The sequence below is a fragment of the Poromitra crassiceps genome (assembly GCF_964638095.1).
Source record: "Poromitra crassiceps genome assembly, chromosome: 18".
NCBI lineage: Eukaryota > Metazoa > Chordata > Actinopteri > Beryciformes > Melamphaidae > Poromitra > Poromitra crassiceps.
The window spans coordinates 27464282-27484103 of NC_139636.1; the positions used below are offsets into that span (position 1 = coordinate 27464282).

General features: G+C 41.6%; 1 pseudogene across 1 annotated transcript; it reads left to right on the forward strand.

The window, feature by feature from the left end:
- Positions 1-881: 881 nt before the first annotated feature.
- LOC310793053 (polyubiquitin-B pseudogene) lies at positions 882-1589 on the forward strand (annotated as a pseudogene). The gene has a single exon. The product of its transcript is annotated as a polyubiquitin-B pseudogene (transcript).
- The last annotated feature ends 18233 nt before the right edge of the window (positions 1590-19822 follow it).

Consider the following 19822-nt stretch of genomic DNA (forward strand, 5'->3'; position numbering starts at 1 on the left):
AATCTAAACACTTCCTGTTTAAATAATTTGCTTATAGTAATCAGTAAACCACTTACAGTGATCATTTTGGGCATTTTCATACACTAGGGCAGTGTTCTCAAACTTTTTCACATCAAGGACCCCTAAACTATCACAAATTAGACCACGGACGCCCATTTGATAAGATTTTGTCCCAGGGTCCCTCATAGATGTTTTATTACAAAAAGTATGCAACCATGACCAAAATAGTCATACATTCTGTCATTGTGTTAGTTATGGATGGAATATAGTGAAAATAAATTCCGTCTATTTTTGCTGGGGACATGCACGCAGCTCAGCCGCTGTGGGGCCTATGTCTCATCACTGATGACATCACTGTCACTGATGATGTCACAATGCCTATGACATCACTGATGATGTCACAATGTCTATTACATCATCATATGATTTTCGTCATTAATGGGACTGTCTGTCTGGCCCTCTGTCTGGTCCCATTAAAAAAAAAAAAAGAAAGAACAGAAAGGTCGCCACAAGGAAGTGGCGACGGTCGCTGAAAGAAAGTGGCCAGGTCACCGATGATGTCATACAGTTCTATGTCCCCACAAAGGAAAGGAAGAAAGTGGCCAGGTCGCCAATGATGTCACACTGATGACACAGACCAATTGTGATGTCATCGGTAATGTCATCAGTGAGTGATGTCAACAGTGATGTCACTCAAGAGCAATTGTGATGTCAGCTGTGTGACATGATCAGTAAAATCATCAGTGACATCATCAGTGATGTCATACACATTGTGACATCATCCGTGATGTCATAAGTCCTTCCCTGCTGAGGGTATAAATTGGACGACTCATAGCCCCCAGCCAGCAAAGCCTGAATCACAATAACGACTGCAACGAAAAATGCAGATCTTTGTAAAGACCCTCACGGGTAAGACCGTCACCCTGGAGGTTGAGCCAAGTGACACCATCGAGAATGTGAAGGCCAAGATCCAGGACAAAGAAGGCATTCCCCCTGACCAGCAGAGGCTGATCTTTGCAGGCAAGCAGCTGGAAGATGGTCGCACCCTGTCTGACTACAACATCCAGAAGGAGTCCACCCTCCATCTGGTCCTGCGTCTGAGGGGTGGCATGCAGATCTTTGTAAAGACGCTCACCGGTAAGACCGTCACCCTGGAGGTTGAGCCAAGTGACACCATCGAGAATGTGAAGGCCAAGATCCAAGACAAAGAAGGCATTCCCCCTGACCAGCAGAGGCTGATCTTTGCAGGCAAGCAGCTGGAAGATGGTCGCACCCTGTCTGACTACAACATCCAGAAGGAGTCCACCCTCCATCTTGTCCTGCGTCTGAGAGGTGGCATGCAGATCTTTGTAAAGACGCTCACCGGTAAGACCGTCACCCTGGAGGTTGAGCCAAGTGACACCATCGAGAATGTGAAGGCCAAGATCCAAGACAAAGAAGGCATTCCCCCTGACCAGCAGAGGCTGATCTTTGCAGGCAAGCAGCTGGAAGATGGCCGCACCTTGTCTGACTACAACATCCAGAAGGAGTCCACCCTCCATCTTGTTCTGCGTTTGAGGGGCGGGCAGAAAATCATTCCATGCTACTAATTGCAACCAGTCTATCCGTCCGTCTGTTAGTCACCACGAAAGAGAAAGTGGCCAGGTTGCTGATGATGTCACACCAATGACATTACTGTCATCTATGACATCACTGATGACATCATCACTGATGACAACAAAAAGTCATCGATGATAGCACTCCGATGACATCGCTGAATGACATCATCACCGATGACAGCTCGAGTGACATCACTGATGACATCACTGATAACATCACTGAGTGATAACATCATCCTTGCACCTTTGCACTTTGATTTTGGAGTGACTGGATTTTGTGTTTTATGATCAAATGTGTTATCATTATGCTCCTATGTTGCCTTTACTGTGGATTTGAGTGTTTTATGTTTTGAGCACTGGGCCAAATGAATTTCCCTGTGTGGGATAATAAAGTTGATCTGAATGTGAATAATAATAGAAAATATAGTATAAATCTGTTCTGGTGGGTCTTTTGTTGATGTGAGTTGGCATCTATCTCACGGACAATCTCACACCAGAGAGACACCCAGAGAGGGAGGGAGGGATGGACACACACACAGGCAGTGAGAGACAGGAGACAGAGAGATGCACTAGCTCCTGCTCCAGGACTACAGTGCCCACAACCACCATAAAAGTCCTACACACAGAGTGAGTGAGTGAATGGGCTCTGCCCTTTGCGCTCTAGTTACCACTAGTCCTTTCAAGTGTTTTCTGTGTGTTAGCCCTTTAACTTTTCGTGGCCATGGTTAATGTCAAACCCTGTAGATTATTGTAAGGACTTGTGAGCTAAACTTCTATTAAATGTGTTCAGTTTGCACTTTGTCGATTAGTATAGCTTACAACTGAGATAATTTAGGCTCCCTCTTGGTTACAAGCGGTCAGCAGCTGCTCCAAAGTTATGTGACAACAAACAGCTCAGATCAGCTGCTGCTGTGCCGACAGGCAGGGGAGGAAGACTGAACAGCCAGCCACTAAAGAGAGCAACCACTAAAATGTTTATGGACAGATATATCTCACGTTATGTTAGCCAGCCATCGTTTCACCGTGAGTTGAATGAATTAACGTTAGCTACACTTTACATTATATTCCCACCTGGACAGATTATTCTAAGGACTCGTCAGTTAAACCTCTATTGTATGCTAAATGTAAATTCAGTTTGCACTTTGTCAATTCGTATAGCTTACAACTGAGATCATTTAGGCTACCTCTTGTTTACAAGCGGTCAGCAGCTGCTTTAAAGTTACATGACAACAAACTGAGCTCCCAGGCCATGTGTATAAAGGTTCCAGGGGTTGTCAGGGGGGGCATAATGCACAGTTATAGATAGGGCTTTGAGATAGTTTCATCTGAAATAATTTACGAAGGGTACAGTATAGACTTATAATATAATGAATCAATTGGTTATTGGGGTTCCTGGAAGATAAAATGATATTAATCCACACCATATCCCAATTGATTATATTAGATGAAATGGAAAGATCCCTACTCCAGATGACATTGACTTGCAATGGTTTTTCTGCGAAGTACCAGGAAGATTATAATGAGACTGAATGTCCTGAAATCCCCGAAGAGATTCAACAGTTCTATATGTGGCGATAAGATGAGAAATTATAGGCCTCGCCTGCCCTATTGGCATGCCCACTTCACATCATTGATGACATCACTCACTGATGACGTCACAATTCCTCGAGTGACCATCACTGATCACATCATGGAGTGCTCGAGTTACATCATTGAGCGCACATTTGCTCAACTTCGCATCACTGATGACGTCAGTGAGTGATCAGTAGTCAGAGAAAAGTAGAGTCGTACACACTGTGACATCAGTGACATCGCAATTGCTCGAGTGACCATCACTGATGACATCATCAACTGCTCGAGTGATCATCAGTGACATCATTACTGACCAAAATCATCAAAAATCTCACAAAGTGGAACAAAAATTGCGTACCAAAAACACAGACAGGAGGACCCACTTACTACCCCCTGCTGCCCCGGTCGCTGCTCCACCCTCTGCCAATCTGGGGAGAGCCGTAGACTAGCACCATGCTTCCTCCGATACATGCGCAGTTGCCAGCCACTTCTTTTCACCTGACAGTGGGGAGCTTCACCGGCAGGATGTAGCACATGGGAGGATCACGCTATTCCCACCAGTTCCCTTCCACCCCAAACAGGCGCCCTGACCGACCAGAGGAGGCGCTAGTGCAGCGACCAGGACACATACCGTCAATCCGGCTTCCCAACCGCAGACACAGCCAATTGTGCCTGTATAGACGCCCGAGCAAGCCTGAGGTAACACGGGGGTGCGAACCTGCAACCCTCGTGTTGATAGGCAGGGAATCTACCGCTACACTACCCGGATGCCCATAAAAATATCTCTTGAAGCGTGTGCAAATAATGTAAACCCGACTAAAACAACAGATACAAAATCTGCATAAAACTCAAGTTTAACTGTCACATGCTGTCAAGATCTCTGACAACATATTTCAGAATAAACTGTGGAAGTGCTACACATATTTTTTTCTTATGTTTTGCTTAGGGATTAGGAATGAAGCAAACCATCTTTTTATTCATGGCAGTGCGTAAAAAATGCATTAGTCTTGGAAAATATGCAATACAAAAAAGCACTGAGCCCCCAACAGCTTATTAGTCTTATTAAGGTCTTGACTGGTGTGATAAGTTGTAACATCCAGGTAGCCATTAAATCAAATCTCTTATCAGGTGTTGACTCTTGGAGGAATTAAGCGGTAGTTTGGTTAAGAACATATTTCACCCTAGAGTTTAATTAATATTAAAAGAGTGGCAAAACAATAGCCCCACTGCATTTGAAAGCTTTAACCCCGGGAACCCTCATTTGGACTGCCTTGCATATCTCTGCGCTGCACCAGAGTAATCTATGACATGTCAGCGTGACCAGGTGAAAAGTGGCGTTAATTCTATATTGGAGGTGGGCCTGTGTTGAGCACAGTGGAGACAGGGAGAGCATGCCATGGGAGTCAGCGCGTGAGGAGACAGGTAAAGCATGCCATGGGAGTCAGCGCCTGACCTGACAGGGATTGGTAGGCAGGGTGTTAATTGGATAGGTGCGCCAGCCCATTTGTGTTGGCCGTCCCCATCGCAGAAGACAGCGTACCTCGTTCTTGACTCCCGAGACAAGCTGCTGCTGTGCTCGTCTCTTAAGCACGCTCATAATATAGCCAATGAAATTATTTGTTTCCCAATAGTCACGTGACTTTCACCAGACACAAAGAAAGGGGGGATGGGAGAGAAAATACATCATATGGTGGAGCCTCACTGAGCTGAAACGGAGGCTGTTTGGACTGGTAAGACTCAAATGTGTTTTTAAAAGGCATTCAATTGTATATTAATAAGACAATTCCAACAATTGTTCACAATTAAAATGGAGTGGGTTGCACCAGCTACATGATTGTTTGTAAGTTACAACATAAAGTCCAAGATGCTTAAAAGCTATTCATTTGATTATTTAGTTCATACATTTAGTTAATTACTCCAAGTAATTTAGAACACACAGTATTGTAATTTGGATGTAAAGGTAATCAAAAACCAAAATAGAGAGATGTCATGGGAACCATGCACTTTAGCTTTGGTAGTATGAGCAACTTAGGTCCTCGGCAACAAAGTTGACAACGTTTCTATTATGATCGGCAAGTAAAAAATCATAATTGTTGATTGTATGAAAAATGGCAATGAGATGCTGGGAAATTATGCTGCATGAGGAAACACTTTATTGTTTGTACAAGCAATGTGTATTACTTACACCTGTATTCCAATTGCAGATGGCCTCACCTGTATTTACCTCTGCCACAGTATCTACAGTATGTATTCCCTGGGCACTTCACTGCAGCTGCCACTGCTCCTGTCCTGACCATGGAGGAGGACAAGCCAGCATGGGTCAAACGCTGAAGACACATTTCACAGCACCTCTGCATTGATTTGTGTCTGTGACTAATAAAGGCGGGGTTTGTCCATCCAATTGTATTTATGTATTCGGTGACATTTGTTTGTTTGTCTGTTTGTACGGGCCCGATTTTCATGAAACTTGGTAGAAGGGTGTAGCATGGTGCATGTAGCATGGTGTAGCATGGTGCATGTAGCATGATGTAGCATGGTGCATGTAGCATGATGTAGCATGGTGCATGTAGCATGATGTATAGCATGGTGCATGTAGCATGATGTAGCATGGTGCATGTAGCATGATGTAGCATGGTGCATGTAGCATGATGTAGCATGGTGCATGTAGCATGATGTAGCATGGTGCATGTAGCATGATGTAGCATGGTGCATGTAGCATGATGTAGCATGGTGCATGTAGCATGGTGTAGCATGGTGCATGTAGCATGATGTAGCATGGTGCATGTAGCATGGTGTAAGCATGGTGCATGTAGCATGGTGTAGCATGGTGCATGTAGCATGATGTAGCATGTAGCATGGTGTGTGTAGGTGTAGCATGGGCCAAGGAAGAACCCATTTTGGAGCAGATCCGGATCTGACTCCCAAACAAGCAATAATATTGGCCTTGGTAGAAGTCTGTGCCATAGCCATGGCAATTGATAATATTTTATTACACCGGCTTGTTGAATACTCAATTCTGATTGGTCAATGACCACATTCTCTTATTTCTGAATATAAGCTACTTTCAGTTCCAATCATATCACTCCACAGTGGAAAAAGTCAGGTAATTTTGTTTGCTTTCTATTCGAATTAACTATAGTGATTACCTCTACTTATGCCTTGTTGGAAATATGAAAGATTCAATATGGCTCCAGAGAGCATGCAGAGAGCATTAAACTTTTGATTGGTGGATACAGGCAGAATGGGAACCTAATATAACTAGATTTGTTGACATTGCTATGGTTGCAGTTCTAATACAGAATTAATGCTAGCTACAGACTTTTCTATTGCTGCAGTGCTGAACTATTTTAGGGGGGGTGGGAGCTTTTAAATGACTTCAGCTTGTAATAAAATAATTTAGAATCAATATTTTGTGTCAAATGATTCATGTCTTTGCTAAGTAGCTGTGTAATAAGTGGGATAATGTACAGGGAGCCGTTCATTCTTGCTAAATGAGGCCCTCAAGGCCGATCGACACCCCTCCGCTTCTTGATTCCCGCTGTCAGCGCTTATTTTGTCATGATGGCTCGCTCCTTATGCCATGTGTAAATCACGAGTTGGCATGTGCTTGAATATTTCTGCCACCCTGTATGATATTGTACAGGTCAAGAGAGCTATGCCAAACTTCCCTGATATATGTCATCACTTTGCCAATGTCAAGTTTCATGTTTGCTATCATTTAGACAGTGTTTTGACTCCCAACACTCACGCAAGTCCTATTGCATGAATGTTTTGTCAAGCATGTTTTTGAAAGCTCTCCAGAAACCCCAACCGCAATCCTCAATTTTGCTTTACACATTGGCTACAAATATTTGATGCACATTGTTATGTCTGGTGTGCAAAACATGTTTTAATTAATAAAGTCCTGAGTTATGACTGTCAGTAGTCATGGATTATATTCTTTATGCATGGCCAACATTCACTGATATTTTCTGCATTTCTATCAAAATGTACTGTATGCGCTATTGCAATTAAGAGAACAAATCTGACTTAATTTGTCTTTAAGATAAAACCTTAAACATAATATATGCTTTAGCATGGTGTTGTATCCATGCCTGTCTTCTCCTGATATTGGCAAAATATCATGTATAGTAAGAAAGTGTTTTAAAACATCTGTGGCCCTGAAAACAGTGCTTCAAAAGTCACTCCAGATATTCCTGAAGTAATCTGCTGAGTGATTATATGTTGATTAGTTTCTCTTTTCTGATCAGGAAACTCACCTTACACACACTAGTTCTAATGAGCTAAATTCTAATCTGTACATTGGGAAAAATATCTGAATAAGCTTAACCCCATGTCCAAGCTTGTCCCATGTTCTTGAAAACTGGACTGTATCATGTTGGTGATATTATAGTGTTTGGCTTATATTCTGGTTGAGGGAAGAACATAGGATCTCTGACTGTAACCGCTGTTTCTTACGGTCAGTGCCTTGTCTCCACTGGCCAGTCTAGTTTGGTTTGGTTTGGGTGATAAATACGTGTGATAAGATAGTGACATTATGGCTTGATTTTTCAGTGTGTCTAAACATACTAGATTTTGAAAAAGGCAAGAGAAAGACAGAAAGCATTTGTATAAGGCCAAATTGTTGTTTACCCTTTATATCGTAAATGACCTAATGTTTAACTACACAAATCATAAAATAAAATGTAACCGATTAGTATTTTCTTTTCTATATGGAAACTATAACTCTGCATTGCGTTTCTGCTTTGTTTGTACAATGCACAATTGCACATTGCTCTGCAAAAGCATATTTCCAAGGAGCCAGTGATGTGTGGTGTTATTTGAATATGAATACTCTTTAATACAGCAAAGGGTATACACAACCTTCAATTTAACCTTAGCCATTGTGTTCGATGGAGACTAGCCTTTCTATTGTTAAACATGCTGCATCCTACTTTTTTAATAAGCAAAAGGATTAAATTAAACCCCATGCAATCCAAATGAAATGGGGATTTTTGGACACATTCATACAAAATGTGTGTGGAAAAGATAATTCCATTTAATAGAAGCATTTAAAGACGCTGATGTCTCTACTGGAACTTGGATTCTATCATGTATTTTTCTATGCTGTCATAATGATGTTTAAAAACATGACTAAACATCATGCACAATCAAAGTGAATGTTTACCACAATTTCCGCCAGAGAAATTGTGACAATTGTATAGTTTTGACAGACACATGCTAACTAACTTTGTCTACATTCTCTCAGCTTCATCACACATCATCGTCACGTCAATATAAGAGCTATCTACAGATGATCACTCTTCAATGTTGTGTTTGTTGTGAGCTTCTTCACTGGACACCTGACTTGACTCTTGACTTAGTAAAGTCCAGATGTGGAAAAAGAATTGAGTACAACCTTTGGTGCCATATTTGCCTGCTCATTAAAAAGACAAAGGCATATTTCACTCTCAACATGACTGACTGTGTTGACTTCCAGTATATTACAACTCATGACAGGTTTTGAATGTTTGTTTTGAAGCTGTAAATATTTTGTTTACATTCTTATCGTTTGTAAACAGTGGAGGAAAATGGATTTGCATTGAGGCTTGCCCTTCAACAATCGATGTTTACAAATCCACAATTTATTAAAAGAAATTCCAGATTGTGACTCAAATATATAATAATTATTTATTATTATTATATTATTTGCCGTTTGGTTTCATTGATCTAATTTGTTTTGACACTGGAACCCCGTCTCCCCCTGTATTATATATCATTTAATATAAAGAGTTATCTCAGCTTGAAGTTGGGGCTGGTGTGAGCTGTCAGATTTGCGGGTGATATCTCAATTAAGCAAAATAGGAAAAACTATTGTTTACGGGGGTGTGAGAGGGTATTTCCAAGCACCACCCTTTAAAATGGGAACAAGAACGTGTTCGGTCAGCTTGAACAGCGCAAGGGGGACTTTGGGAGGACTCCTCCTTTGTGGCATATGCAGCATAGACATAATGAATTATATTATAATTACAATGCACAGTCTGTAGAAGTGGACAAAATAGATATTTGGCCAGGGGGGGTGGAGTGTGCTGCTCCATAGTGACTGGCCCACTCCAGACTGCAGTTCTATTCAGATCACTTTAACTTAGACAAATCTCAATATGAATGAATGGGGCTTTGTTCGGAAAATAAAAACATTTGAACAAGGACGCCACATCGTCTCATCCACTGGGGGCCACATAAGCGATTTTAAACACGTCTGAAGAAGATGATACTGGGCTGGCAAGATTTGTTTTGTTTTTTTACTTGATCAAAAAAATACTTAATGATAGATAACCCAATAGAGCAGACATACTAAAAATACCATAAAATAAGTGTACATTTGAGCGTCATACGCTGGTCCGACATTTGTGACCCAAAGTCAAACACTAAATAGCATGACGTGTTTGTTTGTAGGCAAGAATACAATGCACTTGAGAATTGTGTTTATGCATGTGGGCATGGCTTGAGTGTGATTTGGCTGCTGGTGGTGGTGGAGGAGGAGGTACTGTACTGTATAGTGAGTCCCTCACGCATGTGCGGAGAGAAGAGAAGAGAAGAGAGGAGCGGAGGGGAGGGAAGCTGGCAGTGACTGAGAAGATGAGGATTTGACGGCAAGGTGACAAAGAGTTCAAACAAAATGAGGCTGGTAGATTAGCAGCACTCCCCTCGGTGACAGGTGTCATCTCTTGGGGGCAGTCTGTCACTCTGCCTGCTGCCACTCTTTATATATTACGAGGAGGAGAGAGAGGAGAGGCACCTCACTCGGCATTGGCCTACCCCTGCTCCCCTCTGCCAGTCACCCAGATTTGAAGCCAAGAGGGAAACCCCAGGATCAACACAAATTGAGCAAATGTTTACTATTTTAGTTATACATTTAACATAAAAAATCTTGTCATTTTGATTTAACAAATGCACCATCATCAGATTGTAGATCATCACAATCAGATGTGATAGAGGTGGTAACTTTTTGAATGAAAATCATTTAGTCATGGACAATGCCCTATGACGGAAAAGGTTAATATTCATAATTACTCTTTGACACTGTAGTTTGCAGTCAGCTCGGTCAACTTATATTACCGGCACATCTTTAATCCGCACCATATCAATCAATCACCTTTTCTATAATTAATTACAAGGGTGTCTAAAATATGATCTTTATAAAGCCGTTATATATTATTAGCCATCAGGAAGACCCAACTTATATAGTGAGAGGTCAAGGGCAAAACACACTACCAAACATTTATTAACACCCGGGAGAGAGAACACTAACCCGAGGAGGGAGAGAGAGAGCGTGAGAGAGGAGAGGGGGCAGAGAGAGAGAGAGAGAGAGAGAGAGAGAGAGAGAGAGAGAGAGAGAGAGTATTCTTCTTTTGTGAAGAGTCAGTGAGTTTTGCCCAGTCCCTTCTTAACAAGTCTGTGATGCAGGAAGGTATTAACTGGAGCTCGGAGGGAGCCAGCTCACATCATCCTGGTGACATGCAGGGTGAGACCCGTCGCTCTCTGCCCAAGACTCCAGCCATCTGCTCCACAGATTGCACTGAAGCACACACAGCAAGCGCCGCTGCCACCCCTCTGGGTTACAGAGTCACCAGCGGGTCAGCTGCTTCTCCACGACTTTCTCCCTTCTACGTCTTTACTGCTGTTTACTCGCTTCGGTTGACTGTATAGCCGGGAAACCCGAGTGCTAATCTCACAGACTACACTAAGTGACGCACAGAGCGCTGATTTCCAAACAGGCAATAGGGGAGACAATCCAAAAAGAGCGAATAAGCAGGGAAGCAAGTAGGCGCCTGAGAAGTATTGTGATGTTTGTCTTTTGACAGATGAGGGATGCCCCCTATTGACTTCGTCAGGGAAGCTAGAACGGGGGGAGGAGAGAGTCAAGCCAGTGAGCAATGGTGGCTGCAAATTGTGTTGTGAAACAACAACCCAAGTTCCAGCATTCTGAGCATTGCAGCTAGAGCAACAATAGTAGGGAACAGATCCCTAAGATAATGCGGACAAAGGAAAGACTCGCGTTGAAATTCAGATGGCCAATATACATTAAGGTTTTAAAATATTCATTGCACGGGTTGGAGGGGATAGGAGGTTATGTGTGTATTTGGCACCCTCGCGGATGGAAAATTCTCTGTCTGAATAACAATCAGGTGGTATAGAGTCAGAAATATAATGACAACGAACATGAGTAGCAGCTGGCTATATCCTACATTTCTGTAGCCAGCAGTTATCATCTCAACTGTACATTTATTAGCCCAATAATTAGACACAACATAAAGCATTTCAACAATTCCACATCTTCATATTTTATAGAATTTGAATTTATTTAGATTTATCTATTTGATTCTATACATTTTTTTATTTTTGTTAAATAAATATAATGAATTTCATGATATTTCACATGCTTGCAGCACAATGGCTGCCCTGTACATTTAAAAACAAGTCATATGCCTCGCAGTGCGTCTCCGATCTGTGAACCAGTGTCCGTTGGGGAAAGCGACCACCCTGGGCACAGTTGTGCTGGAGTGAGTAATGAGACAGGCTTTCCACGATGGCTGATAGAGGCTCCCATTAACAGCCGCGCTTCAGGGTATTCTCTCTCTCTGTGTTGTGGAATGGAAATGAGATCTGATAGAACCATGTATAATTTGTTGTCGCATCAAAGTGACACTTATTAGCTTTATTTCCTTATCATTGTTACATCTACGGTACCTCTGGGTAAAAACATTTCAGTAAAGTAGACTCTGATGCTGGCATGCTTCCGTTATATCACGTGCCATGTACTGTATAGCAACGGTCGGTATAACTTTGATTGATTGGAGTATCTGTAACAACTGGTTATAGAAATGTGGATATTCTCTTAAGATGCTTTCATACTGTATTCAACAAATGTATTTTTTATGCCACAAATAGATTTGCTGAAAGCTTACATCCGCTGCGTCCGTTTGCTTTAAAGAACTAGTTTGGGCATTTTCTTTCTTCTCCAGGAGCAGACAGCTCTCATGTCCCCCTGTTCTTCCCTGTGGCATTTCTTTTGATGGCAAAAGGTTGATAATCTCATCCATAACGTGAAGCTGTGTAAAAAGTTTATTGCGCTACAGTGGGCTTTTTGATCAATTTTATTCATCAAACGTCATCGTGAACATACAAGCATGCAAGTTGCACACATACGCACACGCACACACACACACACACACGCACAATTTTCCCATTAATATCACAGCTATGCTGAAGTGGATTATTTTTGAATTGATCCAGCAGCCCTCTTCATATCTTTGTGACTTTGAATTGGGGATATTGTTGGATGGACTACACTATCAGAGCAGAATTATTTCCCCCCAACTCCAGCTGAGATGTGAGCATGGGAGGGCTATATTTTACCAGTGCATCTATAGATGTGCAGCATTCTAAGTGATGAGTGGCACCTCATCTCACAGAGCCTAATGGCTTGACACAGAGAGCACGCTGGGGATCCAGGCAGGGGAGCTTCCCCTCATTTTTTTGGTCTAAGTTTTATGAGGTACAAGGATTAGGGTTGATTGAAAGTCACAGTGAGCCACTCGACGGCCCGCTGCAAAGCACTGCGATATGGATAAGGTTTTACATACAACTTCATTAATTACTTAATTCTTCTAATGATACTGTACACACTACACAGTATATTTTAGTTTTTACAAACTGTGGGAGCACTGTTTGCCGAATACAAAGCTGTCAAGTCAAACATAAGTTGAGATTTAGGTCTTTATACGTCTCCAAAAAAGCAGCGGCCGCAGCGGTCTTGTGATATTTAACCGCTCTAGACAGACAGCAGCAGACACTGAGGCACAGTCTACTCTGCAGTGAACTTATGGAGCCCCGCTGGATGTGACAGGCAGTGCAGCCCTCCAGCTTAGTTGTCATACACCGGCGACCAGAGCTCGTCAGGTAGCATGATTGTATAATTGTGTTGTGACACCTTGAACCCGCTGGTGATATATAAGCATGTTAATTTTCTGATAGCGCACGGCGGGCTGTTAGAATCAGAGTTATGATGGGTGTAATTTGTGCCTCCAACAGCACAGTGAAAGGAGCAGGTCATCAGCAGGATAAATACAAATTAAAATTGATGCAGGTCTCATTTCTGCTTGACCAGTTTGTGTTGGGAGGCTGCACAGAGCCAGGGATGGTGCACTTGCCATTTGCTCTTCCATTTCAATTCAGAGCCTGAAGGCAAAAAACTCCAAATATAATGTACCTGCCCAAAGATATGGTGCAGCATCACAGGGCTTATAATAACGCGTGGAGCAGCCGGGGGTCAGGCTGCTCTTATAGTTCACAAACTAGTGTTATGCTGTTTCTCATTTAAAGTTTCTGACCTCTCATTTCATGTCAGCGGTGTGCTCAAATACCAAATCAAATTAACAACAACACATGCCATAAAAGAACAGAAGTGATGTGGTAGATTTTGAGACAGTATTATTCTAGTATCAATGGGAAGATTGGATACTGGACACTGCAGGAAATCTTGAAATGAAAAACATCTGATTTGTGAATCAGTGTCCTGTATAGCCTGTGATAGCCTCATTTTGATTTCTGTATTTGCTGTGTGTTTGCTGCAATGAATTGTATGTGTGTGTGTGTGTGTGTGTGTGTGTGTGTGTGTGTGTGTGTGTGTGTGTGTGTGTGTATGTGTGTGTGTGTGTGTGTATGTACGTGCGCATGGTGGGCTGGTGCTGGGGCGTTGTGTACCTGTGTTTGTGTGTCATGTCCAGCGGAGGCATGAGTGAGTTCCTCCTGACCTGCTGTCACAGCTTCTCTGACTGGGAGTTCAAGAGCTCTTCATTACAGACTCTGTGCATCTGAGGGAAGGAGAAACAATGCTTTGAGCCTGGTGCCCATAACCTTTCCATTCAATCAGCAGTTCAAACTGTCTCCCACCATTCTGTTCATTCTGTTTCTACGTACTCAAGTGCAACGCTGAGACAAAAAGCCTCCTATCAAAAATGGGAAAAAATATCTCCTGCAGCATCGCGCTATAGACAAAACGGGGATATGCTGACAGTTAATTTGTAAAAAAAAAAAAAAAAAAAGGAAGCAAAAAAAAAGAAAGAAGCAATGCAATCCTAAAGCAACATCTCATACTGGAAATGGTAATCATATCATTTTAACCAATACCTATGAATTATCCATCACTGTCTGGGAAATATGTATATTTAGGAAAATAACTAGGAAAACTGGCATCATATCGATGTGGAACAAAGACTCGTCAGTAATGTTTTATAGCAATCCACTGATATAATAATTATACTATCCCCACTCTTTAGTGGAGGTTGATTGTTCTTGCTGTGAGCTAACACACTTAATTGTCGTATGCAAATGAGAGCAATTACAAAGCTTTTAGGTGAAGAGATGACAGCTGAGGTTGGTTTTATTGGAGGCCTCACCCAAACAGTTGTCATGGAAACAACGTAGAATAACGCAACTGTCAAATAGATATCATCTCATATGTCCAGAAATTGCCTCCTCCCCACTTTCTGTTCCATAAACCGATCCATATTAAAGTTTCCTTGATTAATGAATAAATTGTAGAAGTGGTTTATGCGAGGGAAAAGAGGTCATTTGAGAGAGAGAGAACTATGTTATAATGGATACAATTCCCAGACTAAAGCATATTTACTAATAATAAAATATAAAATTGTGCTTGCACACATATTCTAAAATGCATTGAGGTGGCTCTTCTTCCAGTTTTATGCATTCATAAAAAAATCTAAACAAATTATTTGGAAAAGCAAACAAAAACAAAACAAAACAACTGCCATCACAGTTTTCATTGTACTCATTGTAAGTCCCACTGCTTGAACAAACACAGCTCTGCTTTACATGTGTTTTACTCATATTAGCCAGCCAATATGTTCTTGATATGCAGCATACACCGCTGGTTTAGGCGTTTGCATAACGTGGTGAATCTACTCCGAAGAGACTTCCACACTGAATGTGAAGTGAAGAGGGTCTAGGGGGAGCGCTTACTGTGTGTCAGTGGAAACACCCAGAGACTCACCTTTTCAGACACTTGAGCACGTGACAATCCTAATGATGGTGATAATGATTGTCATTGTCTACAATATGTGATGCAGAATCAATGTCATAATCAAGACCGGTACCATTCTCATCAAAACCATCACTGCCATCTTTCCTACTGGATCATTTTCGGGGGGAAAGAAAAAACATTTTCTTGTGGATGAAACCACCGCTGCATGTTGATGGTTAAAACAAGCTTTTTAAAATTATATGTTTTTTAAGTGTATAATTTCTATCAGTCCCAAATTAGACATTCACTGTTCTTAACTTTGTTTATCCCAAATTACAGGGAATGACACAATGCATGCAGCTGGCATACAAAATAAAAAAAAAGTTGCGTCTCAATTTGATATTTTCTATGGCAATTTATATTACAATTACTCTGGTGCAGGCTTTCATGAATTAAATATGAGTTGTGTCTGAGAATGAGATGTTATAAAGGTAAATGACAAGAGGCAGCCTGTAATTGAGGTGGTGGCAACATGGGCCTACTGAACTAATCCCTGACTCGGTCATGTGACGGGCTGTTCTCCAATGGTACGAGTTCTTTGCACCACAAAGCCAGGGCAGCTGGGAAAATTGATTTCTCATCTGAGCTGTATTTGATAGCTTTTGAAATCAAAAATTGAAATTAACTAACCTACGCCCCATCATTACAAAAGAGCAAATTAAACTGTGCAACGGCGTTTCCTGCGAGCACGGGAAGCCTGTGAAGGAGACAAAGTCGACGATGCATGATCTTCTCGGTCCATGCCTCTCTTTCATGTTTTCTGTCCAGTATACTATGGAAATAATATTTTAAATGTGCACTGTTTCCTTGCCATGATTTCTAAACAACTTAATTATTTATATTTTTAAACTAGCAATTTACAACACATTTTATAGCACATTTGCTTGATTTGAGTCAAGTCGAGTTAACTTTTACTTTTCAAATAGATTTTGCCATAACGTAGTTTTCTTTGTGTATGCGCTCATCTTGATTAAATATTATTTTCTGAAAATATAATCTTTTTAATTGGTTGGTTGGTTTTATAATGCAGCCGATGAAATGAATCAAGAGCATTGAATAGCATAGATAAATATGTTCAGAGTGCAATTACTTTCTGATTTAGTCAAAGCTGTGGCTCAACAGTGTTTATAAACTCTCTCGCCACCACAAATTGTAGCCTTCAGAAGGTAAACGGCTTCGCCAAGAGTACAATTTTGTTCGAGTAAATCACAACCGAGCTCAGAATTAAATATAGAAAACTTATAATTTAAAAAAAAAAGAAAGAAAGAAAAGAATGTATGATTAATTTTCCAGTAGCACCCACTGAGCACCAATTCAGAAATGATCATGAACGACTACTTTATTATTATTCATTATTAGAACATGATGAACACCAACTTAACAAGTGCTGGGAGTGAGGTATCTTTGTGAGAGTGAGTGAAAGTGAACACAAGAGGTAGCTGCTTGAGTTGACAAAAGACAGGCTGAAACAGATGTTGCTGCAGGTGGACATTTAGATCAATAGGCGGTGGGGAGGAGAGAGAGCAGGAGATAGTTACCTGAGCTGCTGGAACTTGTAGCAGATGTTAAACAGACTGATGCCCTGGAAGGCTTGATCAATGGACAGGAGGCAGATGGAGGAGAACATGGAGGAGTGCTGGGAGGCGCTGTTAGCAGACACAAACATAAAATAATGGCAGTCACATTTGATATGCAGATGGGCTCCTGTCCACAACGTTGAACCGTCAAGGCGGAAATAATAAGGCTTCAACTTCGGGGGAAACTTCCCGACTTCAGGCAAAACTCCGCTGCCTTCTCAGACTTCAGCGTCAGGCTAATTACTGGTGAATTCATCTCGTCAAAGTCAGGATGCAGTAGAAGTGATTATTTGTCTGGTATCATAATTCTAAACAGGTAGGTTTAGGGTAGCGTGATGACCATTATTAGGCCTGAGAAATGAGAGATTCAGCAGTTTTCTGGGCTAAAAACTTGCCTAATTAGCAGTGGTAATAGGTAGTGTCAGACTGTGATTTAACAGACTATCACCTTTACCTCCCATTAGTGACTTAAATACACAGTGAAAATCCCAAAGTATCTCTCGGCCATCGCCATTAGGTATAACTATCGCGTTATCAATCTTATTTTACAAGCATAATACACAAAAGCTGCCATTCTTATTTGCAATATTGCTGTAAACAATATTTTTTTCAGGTAAGCACAAATGTTTAGTTTTTACACATCATCACAATAACCAAGAGTTATAATATTGTACAGTATAAGCACGGCACAACTTTTCTTCCCTTCTTTTCCTGAATTTAGATAACTTAACATTAAGGAAAGTCAAAAACACTTCAGGTGTGTGTAGCAGGTGTCATTTCTTTCCCTAAACACACCTGCACAGACCCAGAGAAACACACACCCCATGCACACACACACACACACGTGCGGCGGACACACAGATCTCCTGACATCCCGCGTCCCAGTGGCCTTGCTGTCCGAGAAGCAACTTGAACTAGGCGATAACCCGATAGACTTTATCTTGTCTTTGCCGGGGTCTCAGTGAAGCTCGCGGAAGACACTTCAACTGCACGGCATCCCCCCAGAGTCCTAACCTTCCCCTCGTCTCCCCGCGGCCGCCATCGCTGGCTGAGAGCTGTCAGAGGCCTGTTGCTGCTTATTGATGTTTCTGCATGTTTTATGTCTCTCTCTGAGATATGACGGCCCTGACACACACTGCTGATTTCAATCACAAGCCACATACCACAGAGACTGACAGCCGGGGGAAAGTGAGGAGGACCAGAAAAAAAAGAGAAAAGAATTGCTGGGGACGTCATTGGCTCGGATCAGGTCCGGCCTCGTCCCCTCCCTTCTAATGAAAATGTTTCATTCACATGGTACATCTCATGCCTCCCTCGCTGATGAATTCAATAGAAGAAAAAAGAGAAACGAATAGTGAGGGAGAGAAATTCGGCTTTTGTCAGATTGGGCAGGCAAGACGAGAGGCTGACCCCCGGAGCCAAAGGTTCTGACACTGCATCAATCCCTTTAGGGGTGAGGCCTGCTGGACCAGCTCGGCCTGAAGATTACTTCAGCACATCTGAGGGATGGCTGCTCTATCTATTTCACACGTTCTATGCAAGAGGACAGCCTTGTATGCTTTGGATCCTGAGCTGCCCAGTAAATTAGGTCTGAGATCATTCCATGGAATGAGGGGAGCTATCCAAGGCAATTCAACTCCAAACCATTGACAGAGAGCTTACCCAATCCCTGGAAAAAAAGAGACACATCTACTCCCGCTTTCTTTATGATACCAACAACTACAATGTACCATGGGTAATCCCAATAAGGCTCTTTACTTGCAAATTCAAGTATATGCACACATGTTAGCGATAAGACGCTCCCACGCAGCTTTCTCACATACACGCTACTGACAAGCATATCACGTATATTCAGCTCGCCGTGCATCTAAAGTAATATCTCTGACTTATTAGGGAGCGCGACGATAAAATATGATGTAGCGATAATTCAAAATTCTCATTAAGATTTCAGACTGCCGGAGGGAATATTTTTTGGCCTATGTTAGAATCAGTGTCACCTCTGGGTGATACAGATGATAATATACAGATGATAATATATTGTATCCCAAAGTTAACCAAAACAATGTATAAAAAAAATACATAATATTCTCAGATACCTCTATATCTATACACTAGATATATCTATACACTAATAACATTCTTGTATAGTATCTATATCTATGTAATATAGTATCCAATATTGATACTTTGCTGTTTTTCCTTTTTTTGGCTCTGTAATTTATACAGTGTTATCTCTATCGTAAACTTAGTCTAAACTTGATTTTAAAGTAGGACAAGGTAGTTTCAAACTTGTGTTTGTCTGAATCTGATAAAGCACAATTTATTCAGCACTGTTTTCATTTGAGATATCAAATTAATAGTTCTAGCTGCTGGGCTACTTTACTTTGAGTGCACAGTCATATTTCACTTTCAGTTTTTTTTATAGAACACAATTACTGTGTCCATAATGAGATTCACAACAAAGAGTAAATTAGCTGTCATTAAATTATTTCAATTTCCTTACCCTAATAGAAGATTGTGACAGGTGTCATAGTTGCCTCTATGTTTGGCTTCACAACATGTTATAATGGATAATTGATCCATCAAAAAGCATCAAGCTCTGGCAATAACTGGCTGCAGACTAGCGTACTGAACATGCAGAAAATCGAATTTAACCCCGTGTTGACTAAAACACTCCCTTGCTCTGTCGATCAAGCATGTCTCTCCTTGACAGCTCTGTTCGCATGTTGTTAAATAATCTAAAGGGGGAAAAAGAAACATGAAAGAAAAAGCAGTCTCAGAGGAACTGTCACAAAGAAAGGAGAATGCCATGGGGGGCGAGGAATGCCTTCAGTCGCGCAGCTTTTCACATTTTAATTTCAGTCTCCGGGACTGACTCATGGTAGCGCCTGAGTGAGTGGGTTCCTGGGAGTCAGGGCTCGCGCTGACCCCGGTGCATAGACGAGCCCAGAGAGATGTCAGCTGAGAGCTCCTGAGGATCACCAGGCTGC